We start from the raw sequence: 16,977 nt of genomic DNA, 5'->3' as shown, positions 1-16,977 counted from the left end.
ATGAGTGGTATTATTAATAAACAGAAAGTTTGGAAAACACAGCTGACCAAGAACAGAAATAGACTATTAACTTACGAGTCCTGCTCAAACTGATTATTTGTAAATTTAAAATGTGCATTTCTCAGAGATGTCCATCAGATGTCTTTATATTTTTGTATATTACTTTTACCAACTTGCATTTGCGTGTGCAGTTCTTTTCAAAGGGAATTATAAGCATATATATTTCAGAGATGAACATTATGCAATTGACTTACAGTTTCACGGTTAAATGAAAATGCTTTATGATTACTGGTGTTTAAAAAGTTTATTATTTCATCATTTTTAAATCATTCACTATTGCAGGAAATTATATTTTAGTGAGATCAAATGATTTCCTTAAAAAGTAACACATGTATTTCTGAAGGCTGTTACCAAAAATGGTACATTTAAAGCACCATAAATGGTTTATTGTGAAAGGTTTTCTGGATTATTTCTTGTTCTTTCTTTTTGCTGTTGCTGGGCTTCTGGATGTGTTGGGATTGGACTGCTGCTTTTGCATATAATTTAGTTGCTTTTTCCATTTTGTGGATTATCCTATTCACAGCTATGGAATAATTTACTACTATACGTCAATCAAAGTACTACTTTTGTGCTTTTCAGGCTGGTCTTGATGATTGGATGGGTAGATACAAATGATTGAATAGGTCAACAAAAATTTAAACCAGGGTTGTCATGCACACTGTGCTTGATTTGGGATTTGGGTATTAGCTGGTGGAAAAGAGTGGCAAGAAGTTTTAAGAATGTTCACTTAAAGAAATATTATGGCTATACATATTATGGTACTTGTGATTGCTTGCCTAGTATCATTCCATGTTCCTAGCTTACTACATAGGTTCATAGGTTTATAGGTAGGTACTAGGCTATCGGCCCAAGGGCCTAAGTAAGCCTAGCCAACAAGGTTCCCTGGCTTATGCCACTCAAGAAAGTTAATTTCCTGTGCCCTTGTCGAGCAGAGCCAGAGAAGTAATACCCATGCTGTATTTCCTATTTCCCATCCACTCATCAAGATTTTTCTTGAAGAGTGCTAATGAGGAACTTTGCTTGACATAGATGGGTAGTTTGTTCCAGAGTATAGGAAGCCTCTGGGACAGGAATCTGTCCCCCCAGCATGTCCTGTTTATTGTGGTGACAAGGTTTAGGTCCCTAGAGCGTGTAGCTCAGAGGGATTGGGATTTCTTTAGGTGTAGCATGTCCAACAGCTCTGGGTTTAACATAGCTTTATATGTTAGACAGAGATCTCCTCAAAGTAGGCGATATGCTACAGAGTAAAGCTGGAGTTTTTTGAGATGGTCAGTGTAGGGCATCTGTTTGAGGCCAGCAATCTTCTTTGTGAGGTACTTCTGTGGCCTTTCCAGCTGCTGCAGATGTCTTGTGAGGTACATTCCAAAAGGGGCATTGTACTCTATAATGGGTCTAATGAGTGCTGAGTAGAGGGAAAAATGTCCTCTTTTTTCCTGTATTTGAACCATTTTGTGATGAGGTGTGCCACATAGAAGGATTTCCTGACTACTGTGGTGATGTGATTATCAAAGGAGAAACTACTGTCCACCTGGGTCCCAAGGCCTCTTATCACACATTCGGCATTAAGTAGACTGCCTTTTATGCGGTAGTTCATGGGTACAGAGTTTTTACAAAAGGGGATGACAATGCACTTTTTGGCATTGAGCTTGAGGCCATGCCTCTGACACCAGGCATCTGTCTCTGTGAGGCAATTCTGTAGGATGTCCACATCATTTGGGGACTCGACTATGGCTCCTAGTTTGCAGTCATCTGCAAACTTCATTAGCCAGAGGCCTTCTTTGTTAGCCTGTACTTCAGAGAAGTAGATAGCAAACAGGAGAGGTCTCAGGACTGAACCCTGTGGTACTCCAATTGTCACTGGTTTGAAGTCAGATTTGGAGTCTGCAACTTTTACAGTGTGGGTTCTGTCAGTGAGCCAGCTGGCAACCCATCTTGTGAAGTAGGGATTTATACCTAGTTTAGTGAGTTTAGCTATAATTCCAGAATGGGGGATGGTGCTGAAGGCCTTGGAGAAGTCAAGATAGGCTGTGTGAACACCTTACCCTCGTCTACTGCTTTGGTGAATGCCTCAAAGAAGTCAATCAGGTTCAGAAGGCATGATCTGCCTTTCACAAACCCAAACTGGGTGGGCTCCAGAGTTTGGAGGTTACCAATGTCTTTGTTTATGAGTTCCATGATGATACATTCCATGGCCTTGCAGAGCAGGCTCATCAGGCTAATAGGGCGATAGTTCCCAGGATCAGCGGTGGCTCCCCCTTTGTGGAGTGGGATAACTGTTGCTGTGTGCCATTCAATGGGCACAAAGCCTCATGTGAGACTATGATTGAATATGTTGCTTAGGTGGGGAGCCAGTTCGTTCTGAAGTTCATGTAAAACGCAGCCTGGGATGTTGTCCAGTCCCATGGATGCTGTGTTTTTGGTTTTAGAGAGTGCAGGTTTTACCTGCATAGATGTGATTACAGGGACTCTGCATTCTTCCTGTATAGATATGGGCCCTTTAGGGGATGAGAGGGGGTAAAGTTAGCACTGAACCTATCTGCCAGGATGTTGGCAATATCAGTTTGTTCTGTAATTTTCATGCCATTGTGATGTAACTCAGAGCAGATCTGGGTGTTGTCATTAAGATTCTTGACATAGCTATAGAATGCTTTGTGGTTGCCCTTAGAATCAGTGGCAATTTTGTTTTCATAGCTAACTTTGGAGGATCTTATAAGGGAGCTCAGCTTCTTACTGAGGCTGACTAGGGAGCTCCTCCACTCATGGGATTTTACTCTCTTTTGCAACAGATTCTTCCTTCTGTTGTAGAGTTTGTTTATGGCAGGGGACTACCAGATTGGCTTTGTTTTTTTTTTTGAGGATAGCATCTTGGTTCTGTTTGGTATAGCACAATCCAAGCACTCGTGTAAGTGCTTATACAGTGCATTTCTGTAGGATTCAGCAGTCGTAACTGTATTATCCGTCTGCATGGGTGTCATGAAGTTCACCACTTCTGTCTTAAGAAGCATGAAGTTGGCTTTGGAGAAATATTTTACTGTGGTTTCCTTAATGGTGGGAGGGGGCAGGATGCGGATATCTAGGGTGATTAGCTTATCGTTGGATCTGACTAATGAGACGTTGACTTCAGGTGTGGAACACTGGTCACTCATGTTGGTAATGACTAGGTCTAGGATATTGTTGCCCCTGGTGGGGGTGTGGATAAGTTGATCCAGGGCATTGGAATTTATGAATTCCAGAAAGTGTTGAGTGAAGGAGTTGGTATGTGAATAGTTTTCCTAGTTATTGGTGGGGTAGTTGAAAGTGCCCATTATTAGGGTGTTTGGCTGAACCCTAATATTTTCCAGTATATCAAGAAAAGAGGAGTGGAAATCCTGTGCCATGATGTGGGATCTGCAGCAAGCTACAATTTGGATTGCAGTTTTGCCCATAGTTAGTTGCACTTGGATAACCTCACATGCATTATGCTGGCAATTAGCCTGGAGGTGTGGATATCCTTAATGAATTTGGACACACATCCACCTTTGGTGTTCTGGTCCAGGTTAAATGGCCGAAAAGTGTGGTATGATTTATAGCCTGGTAATGCAGGGGTGCTCTCTAGAGCCTTGAACCAGGTCTCAGTCACTGCACAGCACATTATCTGTGCATTACTGTATATGATGTGCTGTAAGATAATGCTTTATATTCCATATCACTTTTTAAAAATATATTCTCTCCCTCTTTCAAGGTTTTATCCATCCTGCAATTAAACAGTACTACTAAAATAATATACTGTACCCTTATATATTCTTGCCTGCCTTTTATTGCTCTTTAAATGAAAAAAACTTTCACTGTATTATATTACTCTCACTATGTATTACATTTTGCAACTGAACTATTACTTATTGTTCAGTGTGTTAAAACAAACATTGTTTCAACCTATTTGTCCCACGTCATGACTGAATGACATCTGTAGACCAGCCCACTGGCCCTGTTAACAAACTAAATAGTAAACAAGTAAATGAATAAGTACTTGGCTTTATCCAAAGCCAGACCTGCCTAAACAATAGACCCATGCTTGCCACCATAATACATGTGTCATTAAAAGGAACTACCTTCAAAAAGCTTAGTAGCAGAGCAATCTCACATATGTTGTCCAACACATTTTTACTCTCTCTCTCTGCTTTTTATTTTTGTAATACCCATTAGAGAATGGATGACCTGTGTATCACCACCTTGAATGTAGAACAAAAGTTCTCCATCAGGATATTAATGTACATTGTGCTGCGAAACTTGGGCTGTAAAAAATCTAAAGTCTTTATACTCACTAAACTTTGGTGTAAAAAATAGAAAAAAGCATGTTTGTGTGTATATGTGTGTTTGTGTTTATGATCATGTGTGCATGTGAGTATGTGTGTGCTTGCGTGCATGAAAGCAGAAGTGAGACAGAGAGAGAGAGAGAGAGAGAGAGATTGAGCACTGACTGCAACAAGCAATCCATCAGTACATCTTTATCTGGCATTACTGACAAAGTTTAATCCTTTGTGTTGTTATAGGTAAACAACAGTAATGTAAGCAAAATCAGAAACAATAAATGGAGGAACGGGGAGAGGTCTGCAAAACCTTTTATTCTGTTTTTTTTTAATATAAGGTTGAAATTAGTTGTAATTGGTGTGTGATTGAAAGAGAGAGATCTTGTTTTCTATGCATAATAAGTGTGTCTGTCTGTATTTCTGAATGTATGTTTTGTGTGTGTGTGTGTGTGTGTGTGTGTGTGTGTGTGTGTGTGTGTGTGTGTGTGTGTGTGTGTGTGTGTGTGTGTGTGTGTGTGTGTGTGTCTGAACGTTTAGCAATTAAATAATTATCAAATATATTTTGGATGTAAAAAATACTTTCCACAGCAACAATTGTATATACTACAGCAAGTTTGAAACACTGGGCATGGGAACTATTTCACATCAAAAATACTTAAAATATTTCCAGTAATCATAGTAATTTGAGCAAATGTGAATGGAGTATCTCTGATATTTACAAATGAGCATAACAAAGCTGAGATTCATAGATACCATTAATGCTAATGTGAAGTGCCTTAAGGATACTAAGATACAAATAAAACTTTTGTAAAGCAGTGGATGCAAATGAGGTGTACTTTCCTTTTTATAGTCCAGTATCTGTGTGATATGCACATCTATTGTTAATTGTGGTGCTTCATCTTTCTTATTTTAGTTGCAGTCCACAAAATTGCCCACAACCATCACTTCAGCAGTTTGTCTAAGTATGCAAAAGCACTTCACTGACACACAAATGAATTACTTCTCCAGCAAACCCTTCACTAGCTTGTCTAAGTATTGTGCAAGCACTAGAATTACACAAAATTAAACTAATTTGCCCACCAATCCCTTCAAAAGTTTGTCCAAATATGCACAAGCACCAAAATGAAACATTTATCCAAGTGATCCCTTCAGTAATATGTCCAAGCATGCACAAGCACCAAAATGAAACACCTCCCCAATGATCCATTTAGACAAATGTCCAAAGACACAGTAGCATTAAAATGAAACCTTCCTCCCAGACATTCCTTCAGTAGTTTCACTAAGTATGCACAAGCATCAGAGTGAAACATTCCCCCTACTGATTCCTTCAGCTGTATGTCCAAGTATGCACAAGCATCAGAGTGAAACATTCCCCCTACTGATTCCTTCAGCTGTATGTCCAAGTATGCACAAGCATCAGAGTGAAACATTCCCCCTACTGATTCCTTCAGCTGTATGTCCAAGTATGCACAAGCATCAGAATGAAACATTCCCACTACTGATTCCTTCAGCTGTATGTCCAAGTATGCACAAGCATCAGAGTGAAACATTCCCCCTACTGATTCCTTCAGCTGTATGTCCAAGTATGCACAAGCATCAGAATGAAACATTCCCACTACTGATTCCTTCAGCTGTATGTCCAAGTATGCACAAGCATCAGAGTGAAACATTCCCCCTACTGATTCCTTCAGCTGTATGTCCAAGTATGCACAAGCATCAGAATGAAACATTCCCACTACTGATTCCTTCAGCTGTATGTCCAAGTATGCACAAGCATCAGAATGAAACATTCCCACTACTGATTCCTTCAGCTGTATGTCCAAGTATGCACAAGCATCAGAATGAAACATTCCCACTACTGATTCCTTCAGCTGTATGTCCAAGTATGCACAAGCATAGTGAAACATTCCCCTACTGATTCCTTCAGCTGTATGTCCAAGTATGCACAAGCATCAGAATGAAACATTCCCACTACTGATTCCTTCAGCTGTATGTCCAAGTATGCACAAGCATCAGAATGAAACATTCCCACTACTGATTCCTTCAGCTGTATGTCCACATTCCCACTACTGATTCCTTCAGCTGTATGTCCAAGTATGCACAAGCATCAGAATGAAACATTCCCACTACTGATTCCTTCAGCTGTATGTCCAAGTATGCACAAGCATAAAATGAAACATTCCCACTACTGATTCCTTCAGCTGTATGTCCAAGTATGCACAAGCATCAGAATGAAACATTCCCACTACTGATTCCTTCAGCTGTATGTCCAAGTATGCACAAGCATAAAATAAAACATTTCTCCATCGATCTCTTCAATAGCATGACCAAGTATGCACAAGCATAAAATGAAACATTTCCCCAAGCAATCCCTTCTGTAGTATGTCCAAGTATGCACAAATACCAAAATGAAACATTTTCCCTGATCCCTTCAGCAGTATGTCCAAATATGCATAAGCACCAAAATGAAACATTTCTCCAAGCAATGCCTTAAGTAGTATGCCCAAGTATGCACAAGCACTAAAGTGATACACTTCCCCCACCGATCCAGTCAGTAGTATGTCCAAATATGCAGAAGCACCAAAATGAAAACTTTCCCCCACAGTTCCCTTCAAAGACAACACTTCCATGAAATAGAAATCAATGATTTCCCCCAGCAAAACCTTCAGTAGTTTGTCTAAGTATGCACAATCACTAAAATTATACAAAATAAACTATTTTGCCCACCAATCCCTTCATTAGTTTGTCCAAGAATGCACAGGCACCAAAATGAAACATTTCCCCAACAATCCCTTCAGCAGAACGCCCAAGCATACACAAGCACTTTGCTGACACCAAATTAAACATTTCTCCCAATAAAGCCTTCAGTAGTCATCCCATTTATGCACAAGCACATCTCTGATACCAAATAAAATGGTTTCTCTTCCCTCACACATCCATATTCTTCTGTTAAATTGCTGCTTGCTGATGAATCTTTAGGACAATTTACAGATTTAGTATGCAAATAAGCTTATTATGGAATAGGCATTATAAATCCTACTGATACACAAATATGTAATGGCTCTTATCTGCACATCAGCTGCTCCCCTATCACTTATGCCTTAAGCATATTATGCTTTTGCTTTAAGGATGCATGTTTATAAAAAGGCCAGCATGTTTATGGGTTTAACCTAAATGTCAATGATTTGCTTAACCACATTACACCACTCTTAGCAGACTACCGCTATGAAAATGCAAAGCCTTAGACTATGAATATATATATATATATATATATATATATATATATATATATATATATATATATTCCAAATAAGACAAATAGTAAATAAATATATAAATAATATGTAAATGTGTGTATATGTATATATATATATATATATATATATGTGTGTGTGTGTGCTACTTAAAATACAAAACATTTAACAGATAACCCATTCTTTAAGCATAATAATGGCTCCAGGCTGTGTGTTACCATGTACATAATGCCTTCCAGAGGTGTAGATGCCCTCTGCCACCCCTGGGCATGTGTTATTTAACCAATAACACAACCCTCTCTGGCATTTTTGGCACCTTATAGCACAGTGGTAAATCAGACACTGCTTGTTTTCTTTGGTGAAAGATATAGCCCTGGATTCACTAATCTTCCATGCAGGACTAACTAAGTCCTGCATGGAAGCACCTGTGTAGGAGCAGGACGGCAGTGCGCCAAGCATATTAATGAAGATGCACTGCCCGAGCTTTCAGGCTTACATGGAGCATGTACGAGTGCAGGACGGGTGTCTGAGAGAAAAGGTCTCAGAATAAACACACCCCTGCAATGTAGAACAGCAGAAAGTGTTAAGAAATGAGCGCTATTGCTCATAGGTGTTTGCTTATCCCCACCAACAGTTCCCCATGTGTACAACAGCAACAGTAAATATCAATTAAATGAAGAAACACTCTTATTTTTTTATTAAAAATCTGAGTACAGCTAACCATAGGTGCGCAGGTGTGCCCATTGCTTAGCTATGGTTAATGCAGCTTAAAGAGCAGGAAGAGGATAAAAAGCAAAATATATGCAAATGAAGCAGAACAGCAATAGTGTAGTGGGAGGAGCATTCCCCTTACAAGTAGTCATTCCCGGTTCAAGTCCCACTACAGTACAATCCATTTCCCCTTCAAATCACTCTATGATACATATATTTTGCGGCATAACCTAATAAATAACATACATTTGTGAACTGCAGTATTGCATTTAATCCAGATGTGAGGTGTCAGTGTCATAATGTTGCAAAGTCCACAGATAATCACGTGCCCCATACAGTATCACAGATACAAATGGAAGGTAAACTGTGTAATGAATCATAACTCCATACATTTTCCAAATCACCCACCTCCCTAAGAACCATTACACTATTACTGTCTAAAATGTAGCACTAGTAAGCAGTAGTAAGAGGTAGTAAGCATATTTAAGCATTAGTAAGTGGGTTTAAGCCCATTTATCCAGGGGTAAGCAATGCACACACAGGTTAAGCAAGATCGAAGCTAACTGTCTGTAAGCATATGTAACCGGAGGTTAGCATTGCTTACCCTCACGCAAACCAGCAGAAACCCACTTACAATTGCTTAAAAGTGCATTAGTCACTCTGTATCCAACAGCTCTTGTCATGTCCAGCAATACAATAATCAGCACTTATAAGCTGCAAACCCTGGACCCTGCACACTATAGGAAAAGTGATTTACCACTAAACCATGGCAGATACACATACACCTGATGTTATCACACATATATCATCCAGCACAGTCATTCAACAGTATAGGAAATGTATGTAATTATGTAGATATAAGTGTGTGTGTGTGTGTGTGTGTGTGTGTGTGTGTGTGTGTGTGTGTGTGTGTGTACAAATATATATATATATATATATGTATATGTATATCAAGAACAAACTTCGTGACAACAAAGCATTAAAAAATGAATGAAAAGAACACCAGCAACCACTGTATTCTTTAGCGCTGTCGTCTTATGTAATATCAAGACCCCTTCAGACAGACGTTACATTAATACGAGCAACAATTTGTACATTGCTCAAATACAGTATTTTGAGCAGTTTATGTAAATTCCCAAAACAATTCCTGTTCAATCATAATGTGAGAACAGTAGTCTTGCAAAAAACGTAAGAAAATAAAAAACGGTGCGCATCGAGGGGGCGTGTGGGCATGCTTCATGATCAGAATGTCAAACTTGGGACATTGGTTCCGTGGAACTGGGAGATGAGGCTGGGCAGGTGTGTGAGCAAACTGCTGCTTCTCAAACCCCTGGCAGGATGCTACCAGTGGGAGAAACAGTGAGACCAGCTAAGCCTAATCTTGACACAAAAACAGGTCTGTCCCTGGCAGGACGAACCAAACATTGTGAGTCAATCTGATGTTTACACATGTCTCAAAAGATGAACAAGGCAAGGCTCGTATGTACATGGACTAAACAGATGAAGAGCCTGAAGATGCTTGGGTCGTGACAGTATACTGGATGAGTACTGAGACGTGGAGAGAGGGCAATGTGCGGAGGTGTGGTATGGCTGGGCTAGCAACTGGAGAATGAATGATTGCTGTGTACGTGGAGCTTGGCGGGGGGAGGGGCGGGGGAAGGAACCATGGGTATGAAATTATGGAATTATGGCTCAAGGCATATCAGGGTTGGATGGACCGGTTCAAATCAGACAGCCTCGTGGACATAAGTGCGAGGGAGGGCGGAAGAGAAACCGAGATAATGTGTAAGAAAGAAGTGAACTCACACGCAGTGCTAGGAGGGTGAACCGGATGGATTAAGATAGTTCAGGCTGAGTAATGCACCTTGGGCATAAAGTGTTAATAAATGAGCAGGATCGCTCATAGGTGTCTGCATATCCCCACCTACAGTCCCCCATGTGTACAACAGCAACAGTACATATAAATAAAATGAAGAAACACTTTTATTTATTTTTTTAAATCCGATTAAAGCTAACTGTAGATGTGCGGGTGTGCCCATCTCTTAGCAACAGTTAAAGCAGCTTAAAAGGCTGAAGAAGATAACAAGGAAGATATATACAAAAAGAGCAGCAGAGCGATAGTATAGTGGGCAGAGCATCTGCCTAATGAGCAGGCATTCCCGGTTCAAGTCCCACTGCAGCAGTCTATTTTACATGGCAAAGCTTGTTATAACCAGTTCTTTTGTTCCAAAACCCACTAAATAACACATATTAATGAACTAGAGTACTGCAGGAAATGCACATGTGAAGTATCAGTGTCATAATGCATAAGGCACTAGTAAGCAGGTTTAAGCACAAATAAGCAGCAGTAAGCATTGTAAGCATGTTTAAGTGTGTCTGCATGGGGGTAAGTACTAACTACACAGATTAAGCAATATGGAAGCTAACTGAGTAGAAGAAAGTGTAACCAAAAGTTAGCAGTGCTTAGCTCTGTGCAAACATGTGCTCACCCGCTTACAACTGCTTTAAAATGCCTTAATCACTCCATATCCAAAGGCTCGTGTTCTGCCCAGGAATAAAATAAACAGTCGCAGCACAGCTCAAACTCTAGACCTTGTACACTACACTCATAGCAGTTAACCACTAAGCCATCAAATCAGTACATAAGACTGAGGTGTCAACAAACAAATCCACACCATAGGAAAATCAAACTGAACATGTGAAATGAATTAATGTACTGTGTGATGTTGTATAACCTGCAACATAACATAAATATGTGAACTGGAGTACTGCAGTAAGGCCAGATGTGAGGCGTTATTGTAATAAAGTGTTGACGTCCCCAGAATCCCATACAGTGTACGTACACAGGAATCACAGATAACAGACACAGATATAACACGTAACAAATAATAAATCAATGTCAAAAGGAAAATATAATGCTAAATAGATATTAAGCAATGCTAAGCATTGCACAGGTCAGCCTATGTGGTGTAAGCAATGTGTAGGCTGGCTAACTCAATCTACCCAGTGGTATGCCCCTTTAAGCAATGCCACCATTAGATAAGCAGGTGTGCCTATAGCTTAGCCTTTTCAAAACTGTACAATCATTGGAAAGTGTGGGAAATCGGGCATATTTAAACCCCACAGGTGCCAATAATTCCCATACCTGGTTGCAGACCCCTACTGTAGGCAGAATGGCTGGAGTTGGGGAAGGCACTCGATTTAGACCGCAGCGCTGGGGCAACCAGGAGTCCAGATTCATAGTATGGCTCCTGGTAAAATACCATGAGGAGAGACTACTGCAGGGCCAGTACCAGGGCTCTCAGTATAAAGCGGAGGTCTGAGACAGTCTCACCCGTGACCTCACCAGTGCCACTGGTATCCCCCGGACTTGTGAGCAGGTCAGGCATCACCATGTTGACCTGAAGCGGCAGTGAGGTGATCTCTTTGACCAGTGGATCCAAGAAGCAAGTCAGATCGCTGATGCCCCAGCACTGAGTAAGTACCCATCCTACTACATAGATAATGATTGCCTAGTTTGTGTATACTATGGACAGGTAATGGCTAAATATCACTGTATTTCTCTGACAGCTGCAGATGAGCAGCTGTGAACCTGCAAGCCCATGCTGCTAGACTGCAAAGGCTGTGTTGCGAAGCAGGTTAATAATATTACAGCATGTACTGTCATAACAAATAAATATAACAGTTCTGGAAAGTGTCGTACCAGTATAAAAATATATTGTGTATGGGATGTACTGAATAAACCAGACAATATGGCAGGAAGACTGTCATATAGGTTGTGTGTAAATAAAGGTGTAATATCTTGTGAATAAAAGTATAACCCCTCGAGTGCTTGTGTACATTCTGCTTCATATGTTGTTCTGCTGCATTCTATAAATAGTACTGTTGTATTAAGCAGTCTAACCCATATTGTTGAATGCAGTTAAAATGTGTAGGATGTTCAGTATAACAACGTTGGAAGTCCCAAGAGGTCAGTCGTATAGAACAACTGAGGCAGACTTAGACAGAAACCATTGAAATACTTTACACCAATTCCCTGATAGCACTGTGTATTGTAATGTCAACTGTAGTACTTTTACCACACACAGCAGGGGTTTGAATCCCAGGAGTAGTAGTAAGTTGTATGCATAATCATAACCCACAACTGTACAGAATCTGTGAGAATGTTCATATAGAAAGCTGCATGCATAATTAGACCCAACAACAGTACAGACTTTGCTAGAATGTTCAGATAGTATGCTGTAAGCATAATCATAACCATCAACTCTACAGACTATGGCAGAATGTTCAGGTAGTAAGCTGTATGCATAGTCATACCCCTCAACTGTTCTGATCTGTCCAGCATGTCTAGATAACGGGCCCAAATCTGCTGCCCATTAACCTGTTCCCCAGACAAATAAGTGTGATGATCCAAGAAAGCCTGTACTGACATATAATGGATAGTCAGACCTGAACATAAAAAGAGAATGCATATGGAAACACACCTGTCATTGTAGCATCTCACCCAAAGTGTATGACAGCTATTCCAAAATATGTCACAGTAACACCTGCATCCTGTCAAGCCTTAACCAGAGTGTGTGCAATAATGGACTGTTAGGTATGTGTATAACATCAATGTGGAATCTGGGAGTATGTGTAGTATTTGTCAGGCAGTGTTACCAAAGATTTCTCCACAGCTATAACAGGTAAGAGGTGTAGACTATAGGTACAACACAGTTCACTCATATACTTGTCTACAAGCATGGCATCTGGGAGTATGTGTAGTATTTGTCAGGTACTGTTAACAATGATTTTCTCAACGGCTATAACAGGTAAGAGGTGTAGACTAAACGTAAGACACAGTCCGCTTATATACTAAACTACAAACATACCATTGTACAAAGTAATGCCATTGGGTAGTGTAATAATACATGCAAGGGACTGATCACTGCAGTGACTAAGAAAGTTGTGAAAACTACAGGGATATATCATTTGTTAATTGACCTCTCTCTCTCGACCCCACCATATGTGAAACAATAACCAAATTACACACCTCAGTGGGTACGTGTACACTCCATACTTTTGTTGGGACATATGTCCTATTGGTTTACAAATATTCACATTTGGTTTTATGCATGTGCCATGTTAAAATACCCCCATACTGGTGGCCTGTTGCCATTAATGAAACCTGCATGCTGTTGTAATGACCACTGTTGTCCCATATATGTATGTGTTCTGCTTGCGCTACAACTGTTGTTAATCTGGTGTCTTGGGTTAATGGGAATACCTATGCATGCTGTTATAACTAAACCTGAATGCTGTTGACTATTACTAACCCATATCATTCTTAAAACTGCAACACCATAGCTCATATGGGAAGGCCAGTCCCAGCGGACCCACCTGTCCCACCTCAACTGGCCATGGCACCGGGCACCAGCACATCTGGGGCCCAGCCTGGAACCTCCTCCTCCATGTGCCCTGCACCACCTTCAGGTGGAACCCTTGCAGGGGATGCAGTTCAGCCCCCCCCCCGGGATCGGGGGCAGAGAGGGTTTTATATCATATCATCGAAAGTGTCTAATCTCGAAGCAGACAACATCGAAGTGAAAACCTCGAAAAATGAAAACATCAAACAACTGTTAATGGCATTTACAACAGGTATATGACATATGAAGTCTGAAGGCTGGGTGCAGGCCCCCCCTGCACCCCCCACCCCCTGCTACTTAAATATACCAACTCCGAGATCTCGCTACAGTGTAGAAAATGGAAATCTTCCATTTCCGTACAATAGTGCACTGAAGTACAATCTCAGAAATGGTATCCGTAAGTGGCATGGGATGTAGGGGGTGCAGGGGGTCTGCCCCCTGCATGGAGCAATTTGTTTTTCATCAACAATCCACGTCTTATTTTTTTTTTCCCATTTTGATGTTCTGCAGTTCGCGGTATTCAGTTCAAATTTTTCAGCTTCGAGATTATACGCTTTTGATGATGCGATATACACCCGTGGAGAGGTACCTGTCACCCGCCATCGGGTCTGGGCCGTGGTATGTAGAGAGCTCAACAAGGAGTTTCACGACAGGCTACACCAGCTTGAGGGCCATGTGGTGCAATTAGAGGGTGAGCCTGCCCCTCCTACCCAGCCCCCAGCACAGCCAACCTTGGGGCTGTGAATGTGCATTGGTGACTGCCCATGGGTGGCAACCTCAGTCCCACTGTTTCCATTTGGGATTTTATGGGCTTGTGACTTCCAAATGCCCCTCCCCGTCCAAGGTGTTTACCCCCCACATGTGTCATATATTGCCCCTGTATGCATCTGTTTGTCTTAAGTCTTTTAACCTACCCAACCTACCTCCCCAAATATACCTACTACCCCTCCCCAACATCCCACTCTCACCTGAAAGAATAAAAAGGGCAATCTGTACCCACAAAAAAAGTTCGCCCCATACATAGCTGTCCGTTTTGCACACATGCCCACTGGACACATGTAATCTGGTCTAACTGGCATCACAACAAATTATTGTTGTCCTCACCCCCTCCCAGGGGTTTGAGTGTCCAAATCTACCTCCACATTCAGTGTATATGCACAGCTGTTTCTGTAGAAGAAATAGGCAGTTATGGACCTTCCCTACACCCTTCCTGCACATCCCTGGCTATTTTCCCTACTGTCTTTCCCTGTTTGTGCCCCTTTTTCACCACTTTCCTATCAACCCCCTTTTTTTTTCTTTTAAAGGAATTAGCACAGGGGTAAGCAGGAGTAAGCACTTTTAAGCAGCAGTAAGTGGGTTTAAGCCTGTTTGCGCAGGGGTAAGCACTGCCTACACAGGTTAAGCAATTTAGAAGCTAACTGAGTGTAAGAAACTGTAACAGGAAGTTAGCAGTGCTTACCGTCACGCAAACCCATGCAAACTCGCTTACAACTGCTTAAAAGTGCCTTAATCACACTGTAGCCAACGGCCCTTGTTCTGCCCAGCAACAAAATAAACAGCCTCTGTAAGGCTCAAATCCAGGACCCTGCACACCATACACAAGGTGATTTACTACATAGCCATGGCAGATATACATAACCCTGATGTTTTCACAAACATATCATCCAGCACAATTATTCAACAGTACAGGAAATGTAAAAATTAAAAGAAATACCACTGAAGCAGGCTCAAATGCTGTATCGAAGAAAGACAAAACTGAATAAATCCAATAAAAAACAGACACAGTCATGACCGCAGTATCCAGTACTAAAAGATTTTACTTCAAGTGCACAGAACACAAGTGCTTTCACTATAATAGTTTCATCAGGTGTTTAAAATGCGCAGTAAAACACATATCATATAAAGCACTAAGGTAACAATCACATGATACATTCCAATCACAATTTAAAAGCATATTACATACAAAACACCAGCATATAATTTAATAGCACATAAAAACATAAATAAAACATAAATACATTAGTGAAAGTTGCACTATCTCCTCAAGGGTCTATTTTTAATTCGGGGTCTCAGGGGTACAGATTCATTAAGACCATGTCCTGAGTCCCCCCTCAACCTAACAATCTATGCAGACTCTAAGTCTTATTAGCTATATCACCTAACCTGGAACTATCAGATATTCTACCAGTGACCGAGAACTTGAACATATGGGTGTCGTCTATGTTCATAACATGTTTAGCCAGTGCATTAACCTTGTTGTGTTTATTTATATTGTAAACATGTTCTATTATACGTTCTTTAAATGTTCTATTGGTCTTCCCTATATAGAATCCCATACATTTAATACAATAAGCAAGATAAACCACGTTTAGTCAAACATGTGTCATGTACTTTAAAAGTGTACATTTTCCTCTGGTCAGGATGATAAAATTCAGCACTGGTGTCAATATAAGAACACAAATTGCACCGCCCACATGGCCTAGTGCCATATTCACAATCTTCAGCAGAGGTTCCCTTGGGATAACATAGTCTGCTTTTTAAGGACTTGCTATTCCTAAACTGAAACCTAGGTTCATTATTTATAAGTTTGGCTACATCAGGATCAGTAACTAAAACTTTCCAATGCTTCCTAATGATGTCTATATACTGAGAGACATTAGTAGTATATCTCAAAGGAACCATAAGTTTCATACCACCAACCTGTCTATTTTCCACCCTACCAACTTTCCTTCTCCCATACAAAAAGTAGGGTTTGGCAAAAAAAAAAATAAATAAATAAAAGCATAAACAACAGAAAGCTGTCACAGCTGTCAGAAAAAAAATGACAGGTATGTAAAACGTATATGCATTTAATTGAATGTAGTATGTGGTATAAATAAGTCAAAGGCAGCGAAGAAACAATAGAAAACAATGTGGCGTGCTGACTCGCTGTACGCCAATGGAACTGGGAAAACACACTGTTCAAATAACCACTGAAATAGTGCAGGTGCTAAAAAATGTACCACGATTCACCGATCTGATAAAAACAATCCAGTTTATTCCATAAACAATCCCAGGTTAAGCGCTTTCACACACACAGTGTGTGCTTCATCAGAACAGTGCTTTGTAATAACAAAAAACTTTAAATACACAGTTTGGCGCCAAATTGTGGTAGCGTATTTAAAGCTACAGTGCCTCACCCAGTACATATGCCACTAAATGTGATATATGCAGATATATGCAGATATTCAATATTATACTAAATCCTCAATAACACATTTA

Source organism: Protopterus annectens, chromosome 2.part1 (assembly GCF_019279795.1).
Source record: "Protopterus annectens isolate FY-2018-M chromosome 2.part1, PAN1.0, whole genome shotgun sequence".
Taxonomy (NCBI): Eukaryota; Metazoa; Chordata; order Ceratodontiformes; family Protopteridae; genus Protopterus; species Protopterus annectens.
The sequence above is the reverse complement of the archived record's forward strand: the minus strand, read 5'-3'. Positions refer to the sequence as shown.